General features: G+C 38.8%; 1 protein-coding gene across 4 annotated transcripts in view; it reads right to left on the reverse strand.

Moving 5' to 3' along the window:
- pcdh15b (protocadherin-related 15b) overlaps nucleotides 1-16,797 on the reverse strand; it is a 186,085-nt gene that overhangs the window by 133,557 nt on the left and 35,731 nt on the right. The window lies entirely within an intron of this gene.

Here is a 16,797-nt window from a genome sequence, read left to right on the forward strand (position 1 = left end):
AAGGCAGAAAGACCCACGAACAAGCAGCAACTGAAGGTGGCTGCAGTGAAGGCCTGGCAAAACATCTCCAGGGAGGAAACTCAGAATTTGAGTTTTGAGAACATGGGCTCCAGACTTCAGGCAGTCATTGACTGCAAAGGATTTTCATCCAAGTATTAAAATTATGGTTATATTTACAATTATGTCACTTTGTCCAAATACCTTTGAGCCCCTGAAAATGGGGGTACTTTGCTGAAAATGGCTGTAATTCCTAAATGGTAAATGCCATATTTTTGTGGAACCTCTTAAAATAAAGCTGAAAGTCTACACTTCGATCACATCTTGATTGTTTTATTTCAAATCCATTGTGGTGGTGTATAAAGGCAAAATCACAAAAACTCTTGTCATTGTCCAAATATTTCCAGACCTCACTATGTATATATACAATCTACACAAAACAGTTCATAATACTGAAGTTAGGGGAAAAATCAATAGCGTACAAAAAAACATAAAATCTATCAATACATAAGTATTCACCCCTTTTGGTGCAAAAGCTCTAAATTAGTTGTGGTATAGTCAGTCACCAGCAGAAGTGACATGCAGTAATTAGTTGAACAGAGTCAATGTGCGTGTGTGTGTGCAATTAAATTGTCACCTGACCTGAGTATAAATACACCTGTTCCTGGAAGGCCCCAGAGTTTGAAACCCTAGCCAAACAAACAGCATCATGAAGAACAAGGAGCTATCAAAACAAGTCCAGGACAAAGTTCTGGAAAATGATCAGTCAGGTTATAAATACTTTACTAAACATGGAAAGAATATGAATAATGACATAATGAATAACTACATCATTATGGAGTATATTGTGTCATGACATATAATGCCAATTTATTCCATTTCAGTTGCAAGTCATAACACTATAATATATGGAAAAATTCAATAGGGGTGAATACTTATGCAACACGCCACTAAACTTGGTCAAAATAACACATCAAACAACAAATCTTGGTCATTTGGCAACTTCCAATGCTAATGTAAGCTTTAAACTGTGGCCTTGATTTCTCAGACTGGCTTGACATCGTTCCAGGATGCTTCAAGTGCTCTTGTAGAGATCTTCCTCAAACTTCCCAAAAAAAAAAAAGATGTTGTGAATGGAATTAAATGCATTTTGTCTTTTGCGATATCAAAAGCTCTTTCACCAGCCTATCACCTTCGTGCTGTGTTATTACATGCTTTTTAGCACATTGCTCTCTCCTGAGAAATCTCATTTGAAAAGTATCTTACTTTTTTTTTTTGGAGAAATACAGCACCGCTTTAAAAAATGCTTTTCTGTCCACCATAACCAAACCCTTCAGGAGGTGTGCACTAGATCACTCACATCTTCATAAATTCTTCACTTTGAGGTGAAGGATTTCAAACAGATATTAATCATGCTATTTCTATATAAAATAGCAATTCCCAGTCATTTTAGAAAATTCGCTGGCTAACTATTTTTTTTCACGCTTGTTAATGAGAAAGGTAAGAGCAGAATCTGAGGAGAATGTCCAGACTGCGGCGAGCAAAAATATATTTGTTTCCTGATGCACATACTAGCACAACTATAATATGAATGGTTCTGAATTCATTCTTTATCTATGACAGCAAGATCACTTTTCTACAACTGCAATTATTTGCTGCTCATGCATACCAGTGAAATCCCTGCCACATTAGCACAGGTGACTGGGCCATTAGACCTGCAGTTATTATCATAATAGCTATAATAGGAATTATGGCGATACCCACAGGCCATAGCTCTCCATCCTCTCTTTCTAGACAGGAATATTGAAGTTTTAACACTGCTGCATGGAGCACCACTATGCCTGACAGCCCTGAGCCGATCTATCTATACCACGCATTATTACAAGGTCCAAAAATGAGTCACCCTACTCCACTAACCCTGTGTTAATTAACAACATGCAAAACATATTCTTTTACTCATTATTCATGTGCAACCTTTAATAAATCAGGGCATCTGAGTATTTGAGTAGTAACTCACACGGTTTGTTGTGCATACAAGTTGGTTGTATAGTCAGTTGAATTAATATTCTAATAATCAAAGCACTGAATTTCACAAAAGTGGTAAGAGAAAAGTTTTTATTTTTCATTCTCTAGTTCACTATCTGTCCTACTTATACCACATTATTTTTTTATGGTATGCACAAATGGGGCAGTCGTGGCCTTGGGGCCTTGGCCTTGGCTATGGGGCAGTTGTGGCCTTTCGGGGCAGTCGTGGCCTAATGGTTAGAGTCTCAGACTTGTAACCCGAAGGTGAACCTGAAGGTCATGGGTTCGAGTCTCAGGTCTGGATGACCAGTGCTCTCTCCCACCCTCAATACCACAACTGAGGTGAGACCCTTGAGCAAGGCACCAAACCCCCAACTGCTCCCCGGGTGTGTGTTCACTACTGTGTGTGCACTTGGATGGGTTAAATGCAGAGCACAAATTCCGGGTATGGGTCACCATACTTGGCCACACTTCACTTCACTTCACTTCAAAGAATGCCTTCCAACTTGAAGCCAATGGAACTGATGGGCACACGTCCACCACCACCAAGTCTGTTCCTTATGGTTACTAATTTATATGCCAGAAATACCCTTAAAATATACTCCAAACAGGAATGAGGTTACTGAAGAAAAACTACCACAGACATTTGACCTTGATGTGACCTTGACCTAGTTTGGATCAGTTCCAAAAACTAATCAGTTCATCTGCTGATTACAATGATAATTCCATATAAATCTTACTACATACGTTCAACCACTCGTTCTTCAGATATCATGCTAATGACAATCTTGTACAGATGCAAAGTCAAAAGGATGCGTGGATGGACCGATGGCAAAAATCATAGATTGTCAGAATACAGGCCTTAAATTCCTGAAAATGAATGTGTAAGTAACATCTCTATATGACAAACGGGAAGGAAACTATTGAAGAAAAACTATTTCAGACGTTTGACCTTGCTGTGACCTTGACCGTTTGGATCAAATCCAAAATCTAATCAGTTCATCTGCCGGTTACAGTGATAACTCCATAACGAGAATTTCAGATGGACGGACAGATGGACAACACGAAAACATAATTCCTCCACCATTAAGTAGCAGAGGCATTAAAATGCTGGGAATTAATAATTAAAATCAGTCTAATTGAAATGTTAAGGGCAGAGTAACGTCATAGTTATAATTCCACGCAATTTTCTTTAAAAAATAACTCTACATTACAGTTTCAGCTCTTGACTTGATTAAGGACGATGCTTTTCAGCAGAACCAACTGTGTTTTCATAATTTATTCGAACAGCCCTACACACGCAACATGACCTCAGAAGTTCCAAGTCCTCGTCCCTCAGCATTTCAAACAGCTGGACTTTGTTGCTGAACCAGTGCCCAGCCCTCTGGGAGGTCCCCTGGCAGCTGCCTTGTGGCAGATCATGCCTCTGCAAGCTGGCACTACACATGTGCCAGAAGTACAAAGCTTAGCCAAGCCTGCAGAGTCATTTCTACCCCCAAGTCTTCATATTGTCTCCATTTAGCTTACCACCTCCTTACTCTCTACAGTACTTTCCTAGAAGCCCTGTTCTGGGATGTAACTCTTCCCGGTAATGGTTTCTAAAGTCCAGCGTATTACGGTTTCCCCAGTAAGCCTCTTTACTCTGAGCTTGCTTACAGGAAGGGGATTGAGTCCAAAAACGTAACTGTCAGTGTTTAGCCTCGTCTCCATTGAGATTGCCATACTTCATGAATTCAGTGTGGCTTTCTCCAGTTTTGGGAGCTGTTCCTCTAGGCATGTCTTACTTTCAACCAATCAGAACCATGAATGGTGTGTGTCGATGATCACAACAAAATAAAAATCAAAATCAAAGAAGATGCAATGTTAGACTCTCAATATGATCAGAGTTCACCCCAATTAATTGCTTTTGTTATGCCACGTTTAGAGAAAAACTGGAATATCTGGAATATCTGAGGTCAGAAGGCTTACAGAACACAATAAAAAAGGCTTCTGAGGTATAAGCTTTACCAGGCAATAACGATTACCAAATGATATACTGTATTGCTTTTTTTAATGGTACTGTTTCATTACTCAGCGTTTTACCAGGAAGTACGCTCACCAGGAAGTCTGTCATTTCCTGAGAAGGATGATAAAAAAATACTGGTTGATATTAATGCGCTTGTTCTTATAGGTTATGTTTTCTGGTTTTCTGTAGTAATAACTTACACAGGGACGTTAGCAGATACATCACATAAACTGCTTTTAAAAAAGGGGTGAAATTGTTGATATGGTGAAGTATTCTGTGAGAAGATGTTTCTTTTAAGAAGAGAAGGAGAGATAGTCTTCAGGACAGAAGTCTTCGTGCCTTCTTAGTAACATGACAACCTTCTTTTCTGTCTTATTATCTTTAAGAGAGAAAAAAAGAGAGGCTGGGTTTTAGGCTTGGCTCCCTGTTGGGTTTTATTTGTTACTTACTGAATATGCCACTGTGCAATACTCATGACTCATATGAAAGCAGAAAGAAATAAATACCAAAAATTCTACAGTCAGACTAACACTCCAGAAGTTCAAATGAGGGTGTGTGATGATTCAGAGCAGGACTTAGTTTGCCATCTTGTCGATGAGGGGTTTTGACCACTCGTGGAGGCACCTGAATCAATGTGGAAGGACTGTTAGGTGCCTGTGACAAATAATTAAGTGCTGCTCGGGAAAAGGAAGGCAACAATGGACAAAATGAAATGTCCTTTTAAGGGCTTTGATCAGAAAGTTTTGCTCAGATGGGATTTACATTCTGAGAAGCAGCAGCAACAGCAGCACACTGTTACTTTCTATGCCACAGCATTTCAAATGAGCTGCTGAAACACACACTTCTAACAGTGTGTATTTCTGGCAGGAAAAAATAACATACAAATAAATCCATATAACAACTGTGCGCATTTCAATGAAAGCTGGAGCATTCGTCAGGTTCATCTACAACAACCAAGATTTGCAGTTATATCATCATCATCATCATAATCATCATGAAAAACAAGAAAAAAACATACACTAAATGGCCAAAAGTATGTGGACATCTGATCGTCGCACCCATGTGTGCTTATTGAACATCCCATTCCAGATCTAGTGCCTTCCTTGCCGTTATAATAACCTCCTCTCTTCTGGGAAGGCTTGCCACTACATTTTGGAGCGTGGCTGTGGCAATTTGTGTTCATTCAGCCATGAGAGCATTAGTGAGGTCAGGTGCTGATGTTGGGTGAGGAGGTCTGGTGTGCAGTCAGTGCTCCAGTTCATCCCAAAGGTGTCTGTGAAGGACACTTGAGATCTTCCACACCAACCCATGTCTTCATGGATCTTGGTGAAGTTTGGTGAAGATGCACATATGGGTCTGACGGTCAGGTGCCCACAAACCTTTGCCCATATAGTGTAAGTAGCATTTGAGCATGTCGGAGTATGGCTTGGATTTCCAACCCTAAAATATGCCACTAAAACCCTCATCTAAGCATTCATTCATTCATTCACTCATTCATTCATTCTTTAGTAACCCTTTTATCCTGATCAGGGCTGCACTGGATCCGCAGCCTATTCCTCAAAGGTTATCGTGCACACACAAACTCACATACTCATTCACACCTAGGGGAAATTTAGAGTAGCCAGTACTCCTACTGACATGTTTTTGGGTAGAAACTTGAGAACAAACCACGCGCTGCGCCGCCATGCTGCCTAAACCCTTAAACACCTCCTCCAAAAACAATTTCCCAATCATAGTGTAGAACCTACTAGCAACGGTATTCAGGACTTGGTTGGAGCAAGCTACTTGTAAATCACATAGCAGGTATCCTACAAAGTAGAGCGAAATTTGACCCACTTTTTATCCTAAAACACAGGAGAACAGGTGTGGGATCTGAATTAAACATTGAATCCACACATCTTTTTCTGAAGTGATCAGTTTTGATGCTGTACCACAAGAAGATTGAAAAGAAAGTCATTTTCTGAGATCTTTCACAATCACAAAACAACAAAGTACTACTTCAGCTAAGCTAACGTACCATAGGTTAACAGGCACTGATCATCCTTTAGAAAAACAAGAGAGGACTTTGTAACACAAGTGATGAAAATCTTTTGTGTTTGTCTGTAAACAGTTATTTTATTTAAGAGTTTGGATTATTTGAGTGAGACAGATAAAATCAAATCAAAGAAACAATATTCTGGAATTCTGGCTCTGGAGTGCTGCATAAATTTAGCTGAATATGAGTTTGTTTATTATTACTTGTTTTATTCAAGTCATCCAGACTGAAAAAGCATGACAACCCCATTCATAGTTTCTAAATTAACAGCTAATTCACAAGGATTTGAGAAACAATAGTTTATAGCTGTTATAACATACGTGATAGCAGGAAAAAAACTCCTTTATGGACATTAGATAACATTAAAGTGTTCTTAAGAGCCCTGTAAGTGTACTTGAATGGTTAGTATACTTGAGTGTTTTTTTTTTTAAGCATGGTTATTTAAGCAAATATAATTTCGCAGTTTGGAGTTTTCTGTAACATGGTCCCTGATGGCCAAAAGAGGTGGAACACACTTATGTTATGTATATGTACTTGAAAAAATGGCAACTCTGTGTAACTCCTGAGAGATTCTGACCAGAAATATGCTGTCAACTGTTAAGTGTTATTAATGACTTCTGCCTACAGAAATGATTTAGAGCAATGTGGAAGACAAACAAAAAAAAAAAAAAGGAAAAAAAATATGTCAGGATCCATTGCCGGTTATGATCCGGGTCAGTTCATTATAATAAAGAAGATAAATCAAAATGAAAGTGCCTGCACATATTATAACCTGGGTAATACTTGAAGTAGTGGCACTTCGGTAGACTGTAATATTCAAATAATCCCTTTAATAAATAACAATTTGTTTTATTATGTCCTGACCAGTCTCAGATGTACCAGAGGTTTTGATACAGCATAACATCCACATGAAACCACTCTAAGAATATTAATGCAGGTCATTTGTAATCACATCAAAGCAAGCGGTCAGCATACAGTCATTTTATACACTTGATTCCAGAGCTCTTACTGTACATCCCCAGTACATGGCTCTGTTTTGAAGGATATACTATTAACAATTTTTAAATGAAGGCTGTACCAGATGATTGATGCTGCTTTCATCTGAATGCTTATTGTACATCATTTAAATGGTAGTGCTCAGTCTGCTGTGTACGGAATCACTCTACCTCAGAACAAGTAACCAAAATCCAATTCTAGTCAAACCTAACTCAAACCAAGGAAACTGGAGGACTCTCTCATACTGCTAATATCACCAGTTTTGGTAAGAAAGGTGGAAAAAAAAGACGTGTGTTAGGGCAATTTTTCAAAATATAAATTAAAATGCATTTCAATCTATTACTGTTTACCCGTTAATTTTTTTTTAACCATTTCACATTCCTTACTCCAGTGATTCTCCTCCTTTTTGAGTCTGGCTGCATCTCAACAAAAATGTAGGGTGGATTTCACAACCTCCTCCACCTGGATTTCCCCTAAATCATTCTACAGCAAACTCCTATTTCTCCACGCAGGGGACGTGACTGCACTGAAAACCCTTTGTCTGTTTAACCCACATGTTACACTGGAACCTCTGCTGCCACTCCTAGCACGTTCCTAACTTTATCATACACATAACTAACTAAACCAAACAACTAACTGTTTTTGGCTCAGCAGCACTTCACATTACCGGAATTGCCATTCGAATCTTTTTAGGCGGTTGGTGCTCAGAGCATGAACTTTCCTCAGAGACATTCTCTCTTTCAGCTTATAATGATAATGTGATAAATTCCAAAGGTGAACTTAAGCTGGTACGGTACGCCATCGAAGCAAGAGATTTCCTGCTTGTATCTAGTACCAGCAAAAAAAGTCTAATTTTCACATGGAGACTATTCTTTTTAAAATGGGAAATGTTCGTTACAATGTTACATTTAACCTTCGGGTCCACTTTGCTAATAAACAAGCCCTGTGCGCTGTTTAAAAAAAACCTTGCAACCCAACGACATTTAACGTTACTCGCATATCATCTCATCCTGCTTGCTACGTCCTGTCGCTCAGCCAGTCACTCAGCTCCAGCCAAAGAGTAGCTACGTCCAATATGCATACAAGAGCTCTGCATACTGTCATTATCATGCTGAAAAAGAAAAGGCTTGTCAAGAAAAGCTAACCTAGCTAAACAGTCAAAATATTATATCCCAAACAGATCATGAAACTTTTCTACATATTGGTTCTACATACTGGTTCTGTTTCCATATGGATGAGATAAACAAATAGCCTTAAAGGTCACTTTGGTCATTATCCACATCATGATCAGTTGGTTTGCTACAATACATCAAATACACAGATGTCTATAAAAAGATTCCAAACATTAAAGCCTGTTTAAAATTTGAGTTGATTTGAATTTTTTTATTTTTATTTTTATTTGAGTTTTGAGTACAAGACATTCCATTTGATTGATTTATTGTCTTGGATTGGCTAAAATTCCAAAGATTCTGATTCTTAACTAAATTGTTAATTGTTAATTATTAAGAACTTAACTTCAAACTGTCACTTCAGGACTACTAGTACAGACCAGTGAGTTGTGGAAGTTATTACAGAATATTAATGATTATTACAGAATATCAAAGGAAAATGCAGAAAACCATCACTCAATTATTCAAAAGGAAGAACACTGAGAGAGAGAGAACGAAGAGGTTACTGTGGTGGATACAGTGAGGAGAATTGATGAAGTCGTGGAGGAGGCAGGAGGAGTTTTCAGAAATTGGTCTACATGATTTTGATTAATTGACTAGGACTGAAAGGCATAAAAAATGCACCTGATTGAAAAAAAATGGGGAGGGGCCCCTCGGACTCCCACTGAATGTTCAGAATTCACCAACCTCAGGACTGGCAAGAAATACAAGCTAATTACTAAGGAATACAATCTAATATACTGGAAATATAACAGATTTTATGGTAAAATCATTCTCAAAAATAACATTTTAAAAAATAAGAACAATTAGAGTTTTGATATTTTTCTTTCTTTTCATTTTTCTGTTACACACTGAAAAAAATTCATGGATCATCATATTTAAATTGAGAGCAGAATTTCCACTTAAGTAAAATATCTAGCTTTGACATATGAATATAATGTCAATGTTACTACAATAAATTAAATTCATATATGTATGTATGGCTATTTAATGAGTTAAAATGAAACCAATTTAAAATGACCTATTTACTTTTTGTTAAACTTACATATTTTACTGAAGTGGAAATTCTGTTCTCCATTAATTTCTATGAAGAGACATTTTTACAAAATTTCTGTACAAATGTCTCTTCATAGAAATTAATGAAGAACAGAATTTTCCACCGGCTTGTGTTTTTAAATGGTCGATTAATATCATGATACAGTGAAACTGTGATATGCTTTGGTTATCATATTAGGAAAATTTTAAACCCTAACTCTGCTAAAGAACACTACCCAATATGGCAATGTATTTATGATGCACTCAATAGTGTCTTTTGTCTTTAGAGTGTTGGCACATTTCACATATTGTCTTCTGGTTTGTAGACATTTCAGACAGTGTTGTGGCTCCAAGTGAGTGAATTGAAGAGGATCAGAAAGCTAAGATTAGTAGCCAGCATTTAATGAGATCTGGGAAACAGCACAGACTGATGAAGACGAAATAAGACAAAAGAACAGTGAGGAAGAAGGCAATACAACTGATTTGCTCGACGCCCACCCCCGACACTTGGAACATGACTTCATTAATCTTTAAGAATTCTCAACATCCTTCAGGCACTCTCCAATCAACTCAAGGTCTATGCTCATACTCTTCTTCCAGTCCCTGCAGATCAATAGCTGACTGCTTCTGTCCTAATGTCAGAGCTGTCTCTTAGGCAAATCAGCCTAAATATTCATTAAACATCACTCTTCATCACCTTCATTTTGTTCACTGTGAACACTCAAGGAGACCCCCATGCTGACTGGACCTGGTCTGCTGACCACTGGCCATTCTCCAAGCCAGTTAAGGGAATACTTTAGTGCAGTCTGACAGTTAATCTATTCCCCAAACAGAACTGACCTCCATCTATAAGCCAATCCTGCTATTCCATCCTCCACACCTGACGTTCACAGCCTCACACAGGACACAAATGACACAAATGAGAACCCTGCTGATGAGAAATGTACTATGGGGCCAGTGTAATAATTTTGTCACAGTCCCAGGTGCTAAGCGAAGTGCTTAGAAGAGCGGACGGAAAAGAGAAATGAGATTTGATTCCACAGGGTTTTATTGGGTCCCCTCATCCAGTGACACTTTAATGTGTCTCGCCAATTGATATGAAATTGTTCCTTTTTAATAAAAGCCTTTCAGCACCATAACTCTGGTCATTTCCCGGGGAAGCCAAGGCATAACTGCCTGACTGAAAAGCGCAAGGAATGAGAGAGAATGCTAAAATTGCTGAGGCAAGGTAAGTGCTAAGCAGTCGTGAATGAAGTACTGAAACCCTATGACTTGTAAAAGAAGTGATTATCTATAGAACACCTCTCACATAAAAGTCTAACTAGGACTTCTTGTGTAAACCTACAGAAGCCCCAGGAGTAGCAATGAGCAATGCTATTTTCATCATGTGCAGTCTTTGGTTTGTCGCTTTGGGAGAACCCTTGAAGGTTCAATGACAGAGGTTTTCCCTATAATAGCCAGAACATCTGTAGAAAGATGTAACTCTTAACCATCCAAAGAACCCCTGAAGAACTGAAGACTTTTTTTTCTTAGTGCGTAGATGGAGTCCAGACCTACTGTATGTGCCTTAATGCCGAATAATCAACACTCCATCATCTGCACTTTCCTCTCTGTAGAACAGAAAGAAAGCTTCTATGAGATATAATATCTCTCCACAGAAATTACTTATGCAACAGGCAGACGAGCAGGTCATTTGTGTCTTTATCTCTCTGACAGGGAGAGAACCTGCTCTGCATATTAGCTTCACTGACTGAACAAACCCATTCTCCACTCCTCTCAGCAGCTATCCGCAACCATGTTTTTGCCCTTTAAACATATTTTCAGCATAGTGTTAATCAGGCAGCCATGGTGAAAGGCATAATTTCAGGTCCAAGCTGTTGTCATTACCTTTTCAATTTGGCTTTCAATTGAGTTAACGTCTGTCATTGCTGACCTAAAAATCTGAGATGGGAGGAAAAATAGCATTATTTATAATTTATGATGGACGGCAGCGCTGCATAGCATACATTATAGGATGAGGGGATATTAGTTTGTAGGTGTACATTTACAAAATTAAGTCTCAATGCTTTGTATATTTAAAAAAAGACTCTTCCATGAACATTTTCTCAATTTTCTTCAAGATACTGCTGTGCTGTCTTTGAAAAAGACATGTAATTCTCTCCAATTTGTCCTGGCAAAGTTCTTTGGAACTTCTCTGGCTCCTTCATAAAACCCAAAATATAATAGCTAAGGATAAAGTTAATTGAAACTATATAATAAGAGCATATATTTAATATTTCATACAGCCATACAGTATATTCTAGGGTTGTTATGTTGTCACGGTGTATGATTGCACAGTTACCTCATGCACCTTTGTTTCACATCATTAAACATGTAGATATTGTGATATTAATTATTTAATTAAAGGCCATCTTTTTCTTTATTTGGTACACAGAATATTTATTTTTAGGACCAATTTTATATGGCATATTGATTTTGATATTGATACATATTATGATATGATTATTAGAAAATTAGGAACTCCTAACTTTGGCCTTTTTTCTGCCATTTTCTCCCCAATTTGTTCTTGTCAGTGTTAGCTCACTAGCTAACACTCCCCTGGAGCTAACTGGAGAGGGTTGGACTAATATGTACTTCCTCTGAGACACCCTGAATATATTCTTATTCTTTGAATATTTGACTACTTGTCATTCATGCATTATCATGCATCCTATTATTCTGAATTGTTTTTGTAAATGTCTTTTGCTTTTATTCTATATCAGTTTTAAAGCAAATCTGTGGGAAAAAATGCAATCTGCAGTGTTAGTTTGCTACATTTTCTATCCCCTGATTTTTTTATTTGGCTTAAAGGAAAGTGTCTTTAAAGGTAATGGTCTAGACACAACTGTCAAAAACTCCCAAGAGCGCTACACAAGAAAAGTAGGGCAACCTTATTAAAACCAAAGTGGTAGTTCCTGGGTGATATACTCTCTCCCCTGTCAATCACAGTGACACTAGCCAATCGTGGGTGTCTGTGAGCTCATGCATGTGGAAGAGGGTGGATAGCGCTTTTCTCAGACTGTGTTACGCCACCCCATGACGCAGCACGAGCAGCAATTTGAAAAGATAGGTTTGACTGGCTTCAAACAAAAGGGTTAAGCTATGCTCAAAAATGTGAGGCAGGATAAAGGTCACATCCCAACTTCAGGCACGAAAGAAGTCCAACTACACAGTGACAGGCAGAGAAAGAGTAAACAAACCAAACAGAAATGAGAGTGTGAATCAGATATAATATTATAAAAGGAAATTTAAAGAGGTTCGTTGTTCAATGATGATAGTCAGTTGATTTATCCTTGTTATGGAATTTATATCATTATCCACTTAAGCTGGAGTGGCTGTTTTTGTGTTTGTCTGTACTTCTGTATTTCAACTCAGTTACACTGAGAGCGAGAGAGAGCGAGAGAGTAAGAAAGAGAGAGAGAGAGAGAGAGAGAGTCGTCCTGGTTGTCTGCTTGCCCTTGTGTGTGTATTTATTGCTCTGTGTTTTAGCTAGCATGCTAACACTATCTGGCTCACGCCAACAATTTGTGACAGGCTAGAGAACAAAATACACAGATTAGACAATAAAATACTTGGATAACACAGATTGGGTACTGAACATACATTTATTGGAAGTGACTGGACACGACAGTTTTATTCTCTACACTGTATTTTAGCTAGCTCGCTCCGTCGGCCTTGGGGTTGCTCGGAGCTCTAATTCTCTCTGAATGTTCACTCACAGACTTGAAATTCATCTGTGCAGTGGAGAAGAATGCAGCACGACCAATGTTGTGAAAAGTTCTTCTGCAAATATCTATCATGCAACAGCGTTTTTCGACAAGAAAGAGCGAAAATCCCAATTCATTCATTTTCTCTTTTGGATTTTATTCAATTCTGGAGTGAGAGTTTTGAATTGCAGTTCTTCCTGACAGCCATTAGAAAGGTTTATGTACAAACTATTACTCTAACATATACTTAGTCAACTCTATGACCTCACATATTGTATGTTTCAGGTCTCATTTACAGCTTTATAGCAAGTATTCCTTCTGTGCTGTACAGTGTGACTAATTAAGATTACAAAAACTGCTAAACAAATAAATAGACAAAAAAAAAATGTCTTCTCATCATGACACTTCACCCACTGAAGACAATGAAGCAATGATTTATTCTCCACTCCTCCTAATAACAGCCAATGCACCACAAATACTTTACAAAAATATTGATACAGCTAGCTTCCATGAAGTTATCAAATGTGACAAGGTGCCCTTTACGTTGTGCTGGAACTCCTTAAGCATCTAATGTCATCATCGGTCTGACTAAATGATGGTAAATTTATGGTCTGCCTGGCAGCAAAGTTATCTGAATAAAGTGCTCTTTAATATCTCCTGCAAGTCAAAACAACGGAAATTGCGTATTAAACCTCGAAGCATTGTATTAGCTGATTGGGCATCTAGTGTTGGTCTGCCTAAATTTAGCTAAATTAATTTCCCCCACCAACAAAGTTCTGTCTACACTACCCTGTTATTTCCTGCAAGTTTAAAAAAAAAATAAACAGCAGATGCTTATTAAGCGGCATGTATGGAAATCAGGCTGGTGAATCACATGGGAGCAGATCTGGCGCGTTTTCAATACGGCATGCATCCAAGTCGGGGTATTTGGAGATTTCTTATATGGAAACTGACTAAAGGTTTATTTATACATTGATCAGCCATAACTTTAAAACCACTGACAGATGAAGTGTATAACATTGATTATCTCGTTACAGTGGCACTTGTCAAGTGATGGGATATTAGGCAGCAAGTGAACAGTCAATTCTCAAAGTTGATGTGTTGGAAGCAGGAAAAATGGGCAAGCGTAAGGATCTGAGTGACTTTGACAAGGACCAAATTGTGATGGCTAGAAGCCTGGGTCAGAGCAGCTCCAAAACGGCAGGTCTTGTGGGGTGTTCCCGGTAAGCAGTGGTTAGCATCTACCAAAGGTGGTCCAAGGAAGGACAACCAGTGAACTAGTGCCAGGGTCATGGGTAGCAAAGGCTCGCTGATGCGTGTGGGAAGGCTACTGTAGCACAAATTGTTGAAAAAGTTAATGCTGGCTATGATAGAAAGGTATCAAAACACACAGTGCATTGCAGCTTGCTGTGTATGGGGTTGCGTAGCCCATGCTGACCCCTGACCATTGCCGAAAGCGCCTACAATGGGCACGTGAGCATCAGAACTGAATGAATCATGTTTTATTTTACATCATGTGGATGGTCGGGTGCAAGTGTGTCGCATACCTGGGGAAGATATGGCACCAGGATGCACTATGGGATGAAGGGAAGCCGGAGGAGGCAGTGTGATGCTCTGGGCAATGTTCTGCTGGGAAACCTTGGGTCCTGGCTTTCATGAGGATGTTACTTTGACACATACCACCTACCTAAACATTGTTGCAGACCATGTACCCCCGCTTCATGGCAACAGTATTCCCGAATGGCAGTGGCCTCTTTCAGCAGGATAATGCACCCTGCCACACTGAAAAAATTGTTCAGGAATGGTTTGAGGAACATGATTCAAGGGTTCAAGGTGTTGACTTGGCCTCCAAATTCCCCAAATCTCAATCTGCTCAAACATCTGTGGGATGTGCTGGAGAAACAAGTCCGATCCATGGACGCACCACCTTGCAACTTACAGAACTTAAAGGATCTGCTGCTAACGTCTTGGTGCCAGATACCACAGCACACCTTCAGAGGTCTTGTGGAGTCCATACCTCGATGGATCAGAGCTGTTCTGGTGGCACAGTGAGGACCTACACAATATTAGGTAGGTGGTTTGATGTTATGGCTGATCGCTGTATAAGACCTTGAAATGGTTCTATCTAATCTTTTACACTTCTAAGCAATATTTTGGTGTAAAACGTTTGATATATACTCAGTGGCAACCTTCTGATTCCAAATGTTTATGTGTAGAGTTTCCATTTTAAGATAGTGTGTATTGGAGTGGAGGTTTTTTTGTTTGTACAGGTACATTTCTGACCTGTCTGGAATGATAGCATGGTACTAAATTGACTATAAGACCAATATTACCAGCCGCTGAGGTTCAGCCAAATTCATTGACTGTCCCTAAAAAATGGCAAACACACAAATATGACACATTCACAGAATATATTTGAGGCTGCACTCAAGCCTTAAACCCAGTTAGCAGTGGAAGTGACCAATCCCTGATGCTTTTTTACTTTATACTGTTGAGAACGCCGGGAATGGGGCATTCCTTTCTGTGCCTTCTGCACTGGTTTAATAAATATAATGCAAATATCTCTACTGACCATCGGATTATCATAAACATGCACTAGGGATGTAACCAAATATAAATGAATTATTATGAATAAAATGAGAATGTGTTTGCCAGAAAGTCTCACAGGACATCTGGTTGCGACTTGAGGTATGAAACAGGACTGAGATCCCATGGGGCACGAGCAGCAGGTGTTTATTTTCAAGTGGTCCAATAAGAAGCTCATGGGACAAAGAAAGACCTGTGTGGTTGGGGTTGTGGTGGTTTAAATTAGGCTACTAGGTTGTTTATATGTTGGGAAGTAGACCTAACTGTTAGCAAATAGCAAATAATAATTGCTGAACAAGAGGAAAACAGTCCCATGCACACCTGTATTTGAGACCATCACTTGAGTGATGTAGCTGAGGCTGAGGAACTGTTAGAGCTAGAATTCACACACCATATTGACAGTGCTGGGTTTTCTACCTCTGGGTTTTTTCCAGTGTTTCAGATGTATAATGGTAGGGTTCGCATTTAATTTTAAAAAAAAATCCTTCTTCTGGTTTAGGCCACACCCACTCTGAGTCTAAATCTGAATACAGATATGGATATTTGGAACACTAAACAGAGACAGATACAGATATCAGCAATGCGTTTCACCCATGATAGAATTACTGTTCAGCACTTCTGATGGTGCCAAAAAAATGAAATCTACATATAAAAGCAGATACAAAAAATATGTATGAAAAAGGGAAGTCATTTTGAGAAACTGACAGATGACTACAATGTACTTTGGACCAGGCACACTTGGCTTTTTTTTTTTTTTTTGAAAGCCCAAACAGGAACACATGTCAAAATAGAGACAGTCCCACTTCCACCTACATTTATTCCCAATCACTATTAACACTAGCTACATTAGCCCGTAAGCCTAGCAAGCCATTGCAAATAATTGATCAACACCTTTCACAATCATCCATAAAATTTAGTTGTCTTCCTAGGCTAGTCAACTAAAGTTTATCAGGCAAGGACGAAGAAGCCGCACAGATATGCGGATCATGGGTTATTTCTGCTCAAATGGCAGAAGGGTCTATCCAACTGAAAACAAAACAGATCAAATATTGGTGACATTCCTAACTGATCACATAAAATTGGTTAATCTACAGAGTGTTTCAATGCTGCAGTAGGGCTACAGACTGAAATATACCTCATGAATATGGGCATACACTGTGTTATATAGCAGAAATATTGTAGTGTGTATTGTTTCTAGCTAGA

This window comes from Pangasianodon hypophthalmus, chromosome 12 (assembly GCF_027358585.1).
Source record: "Pangasianodon hypophthalmus isolate fPanHyp1 chromosome 12, fPanHyp1.pri, whole genome shotgun sequence".
Lineage (NCBI taxonomy): Eukaryota > Metazoa > Chordata > Actinopteri > Siluriformes > Pangasiidae > Pangasianodon > Pangasianodon hypophthalmus.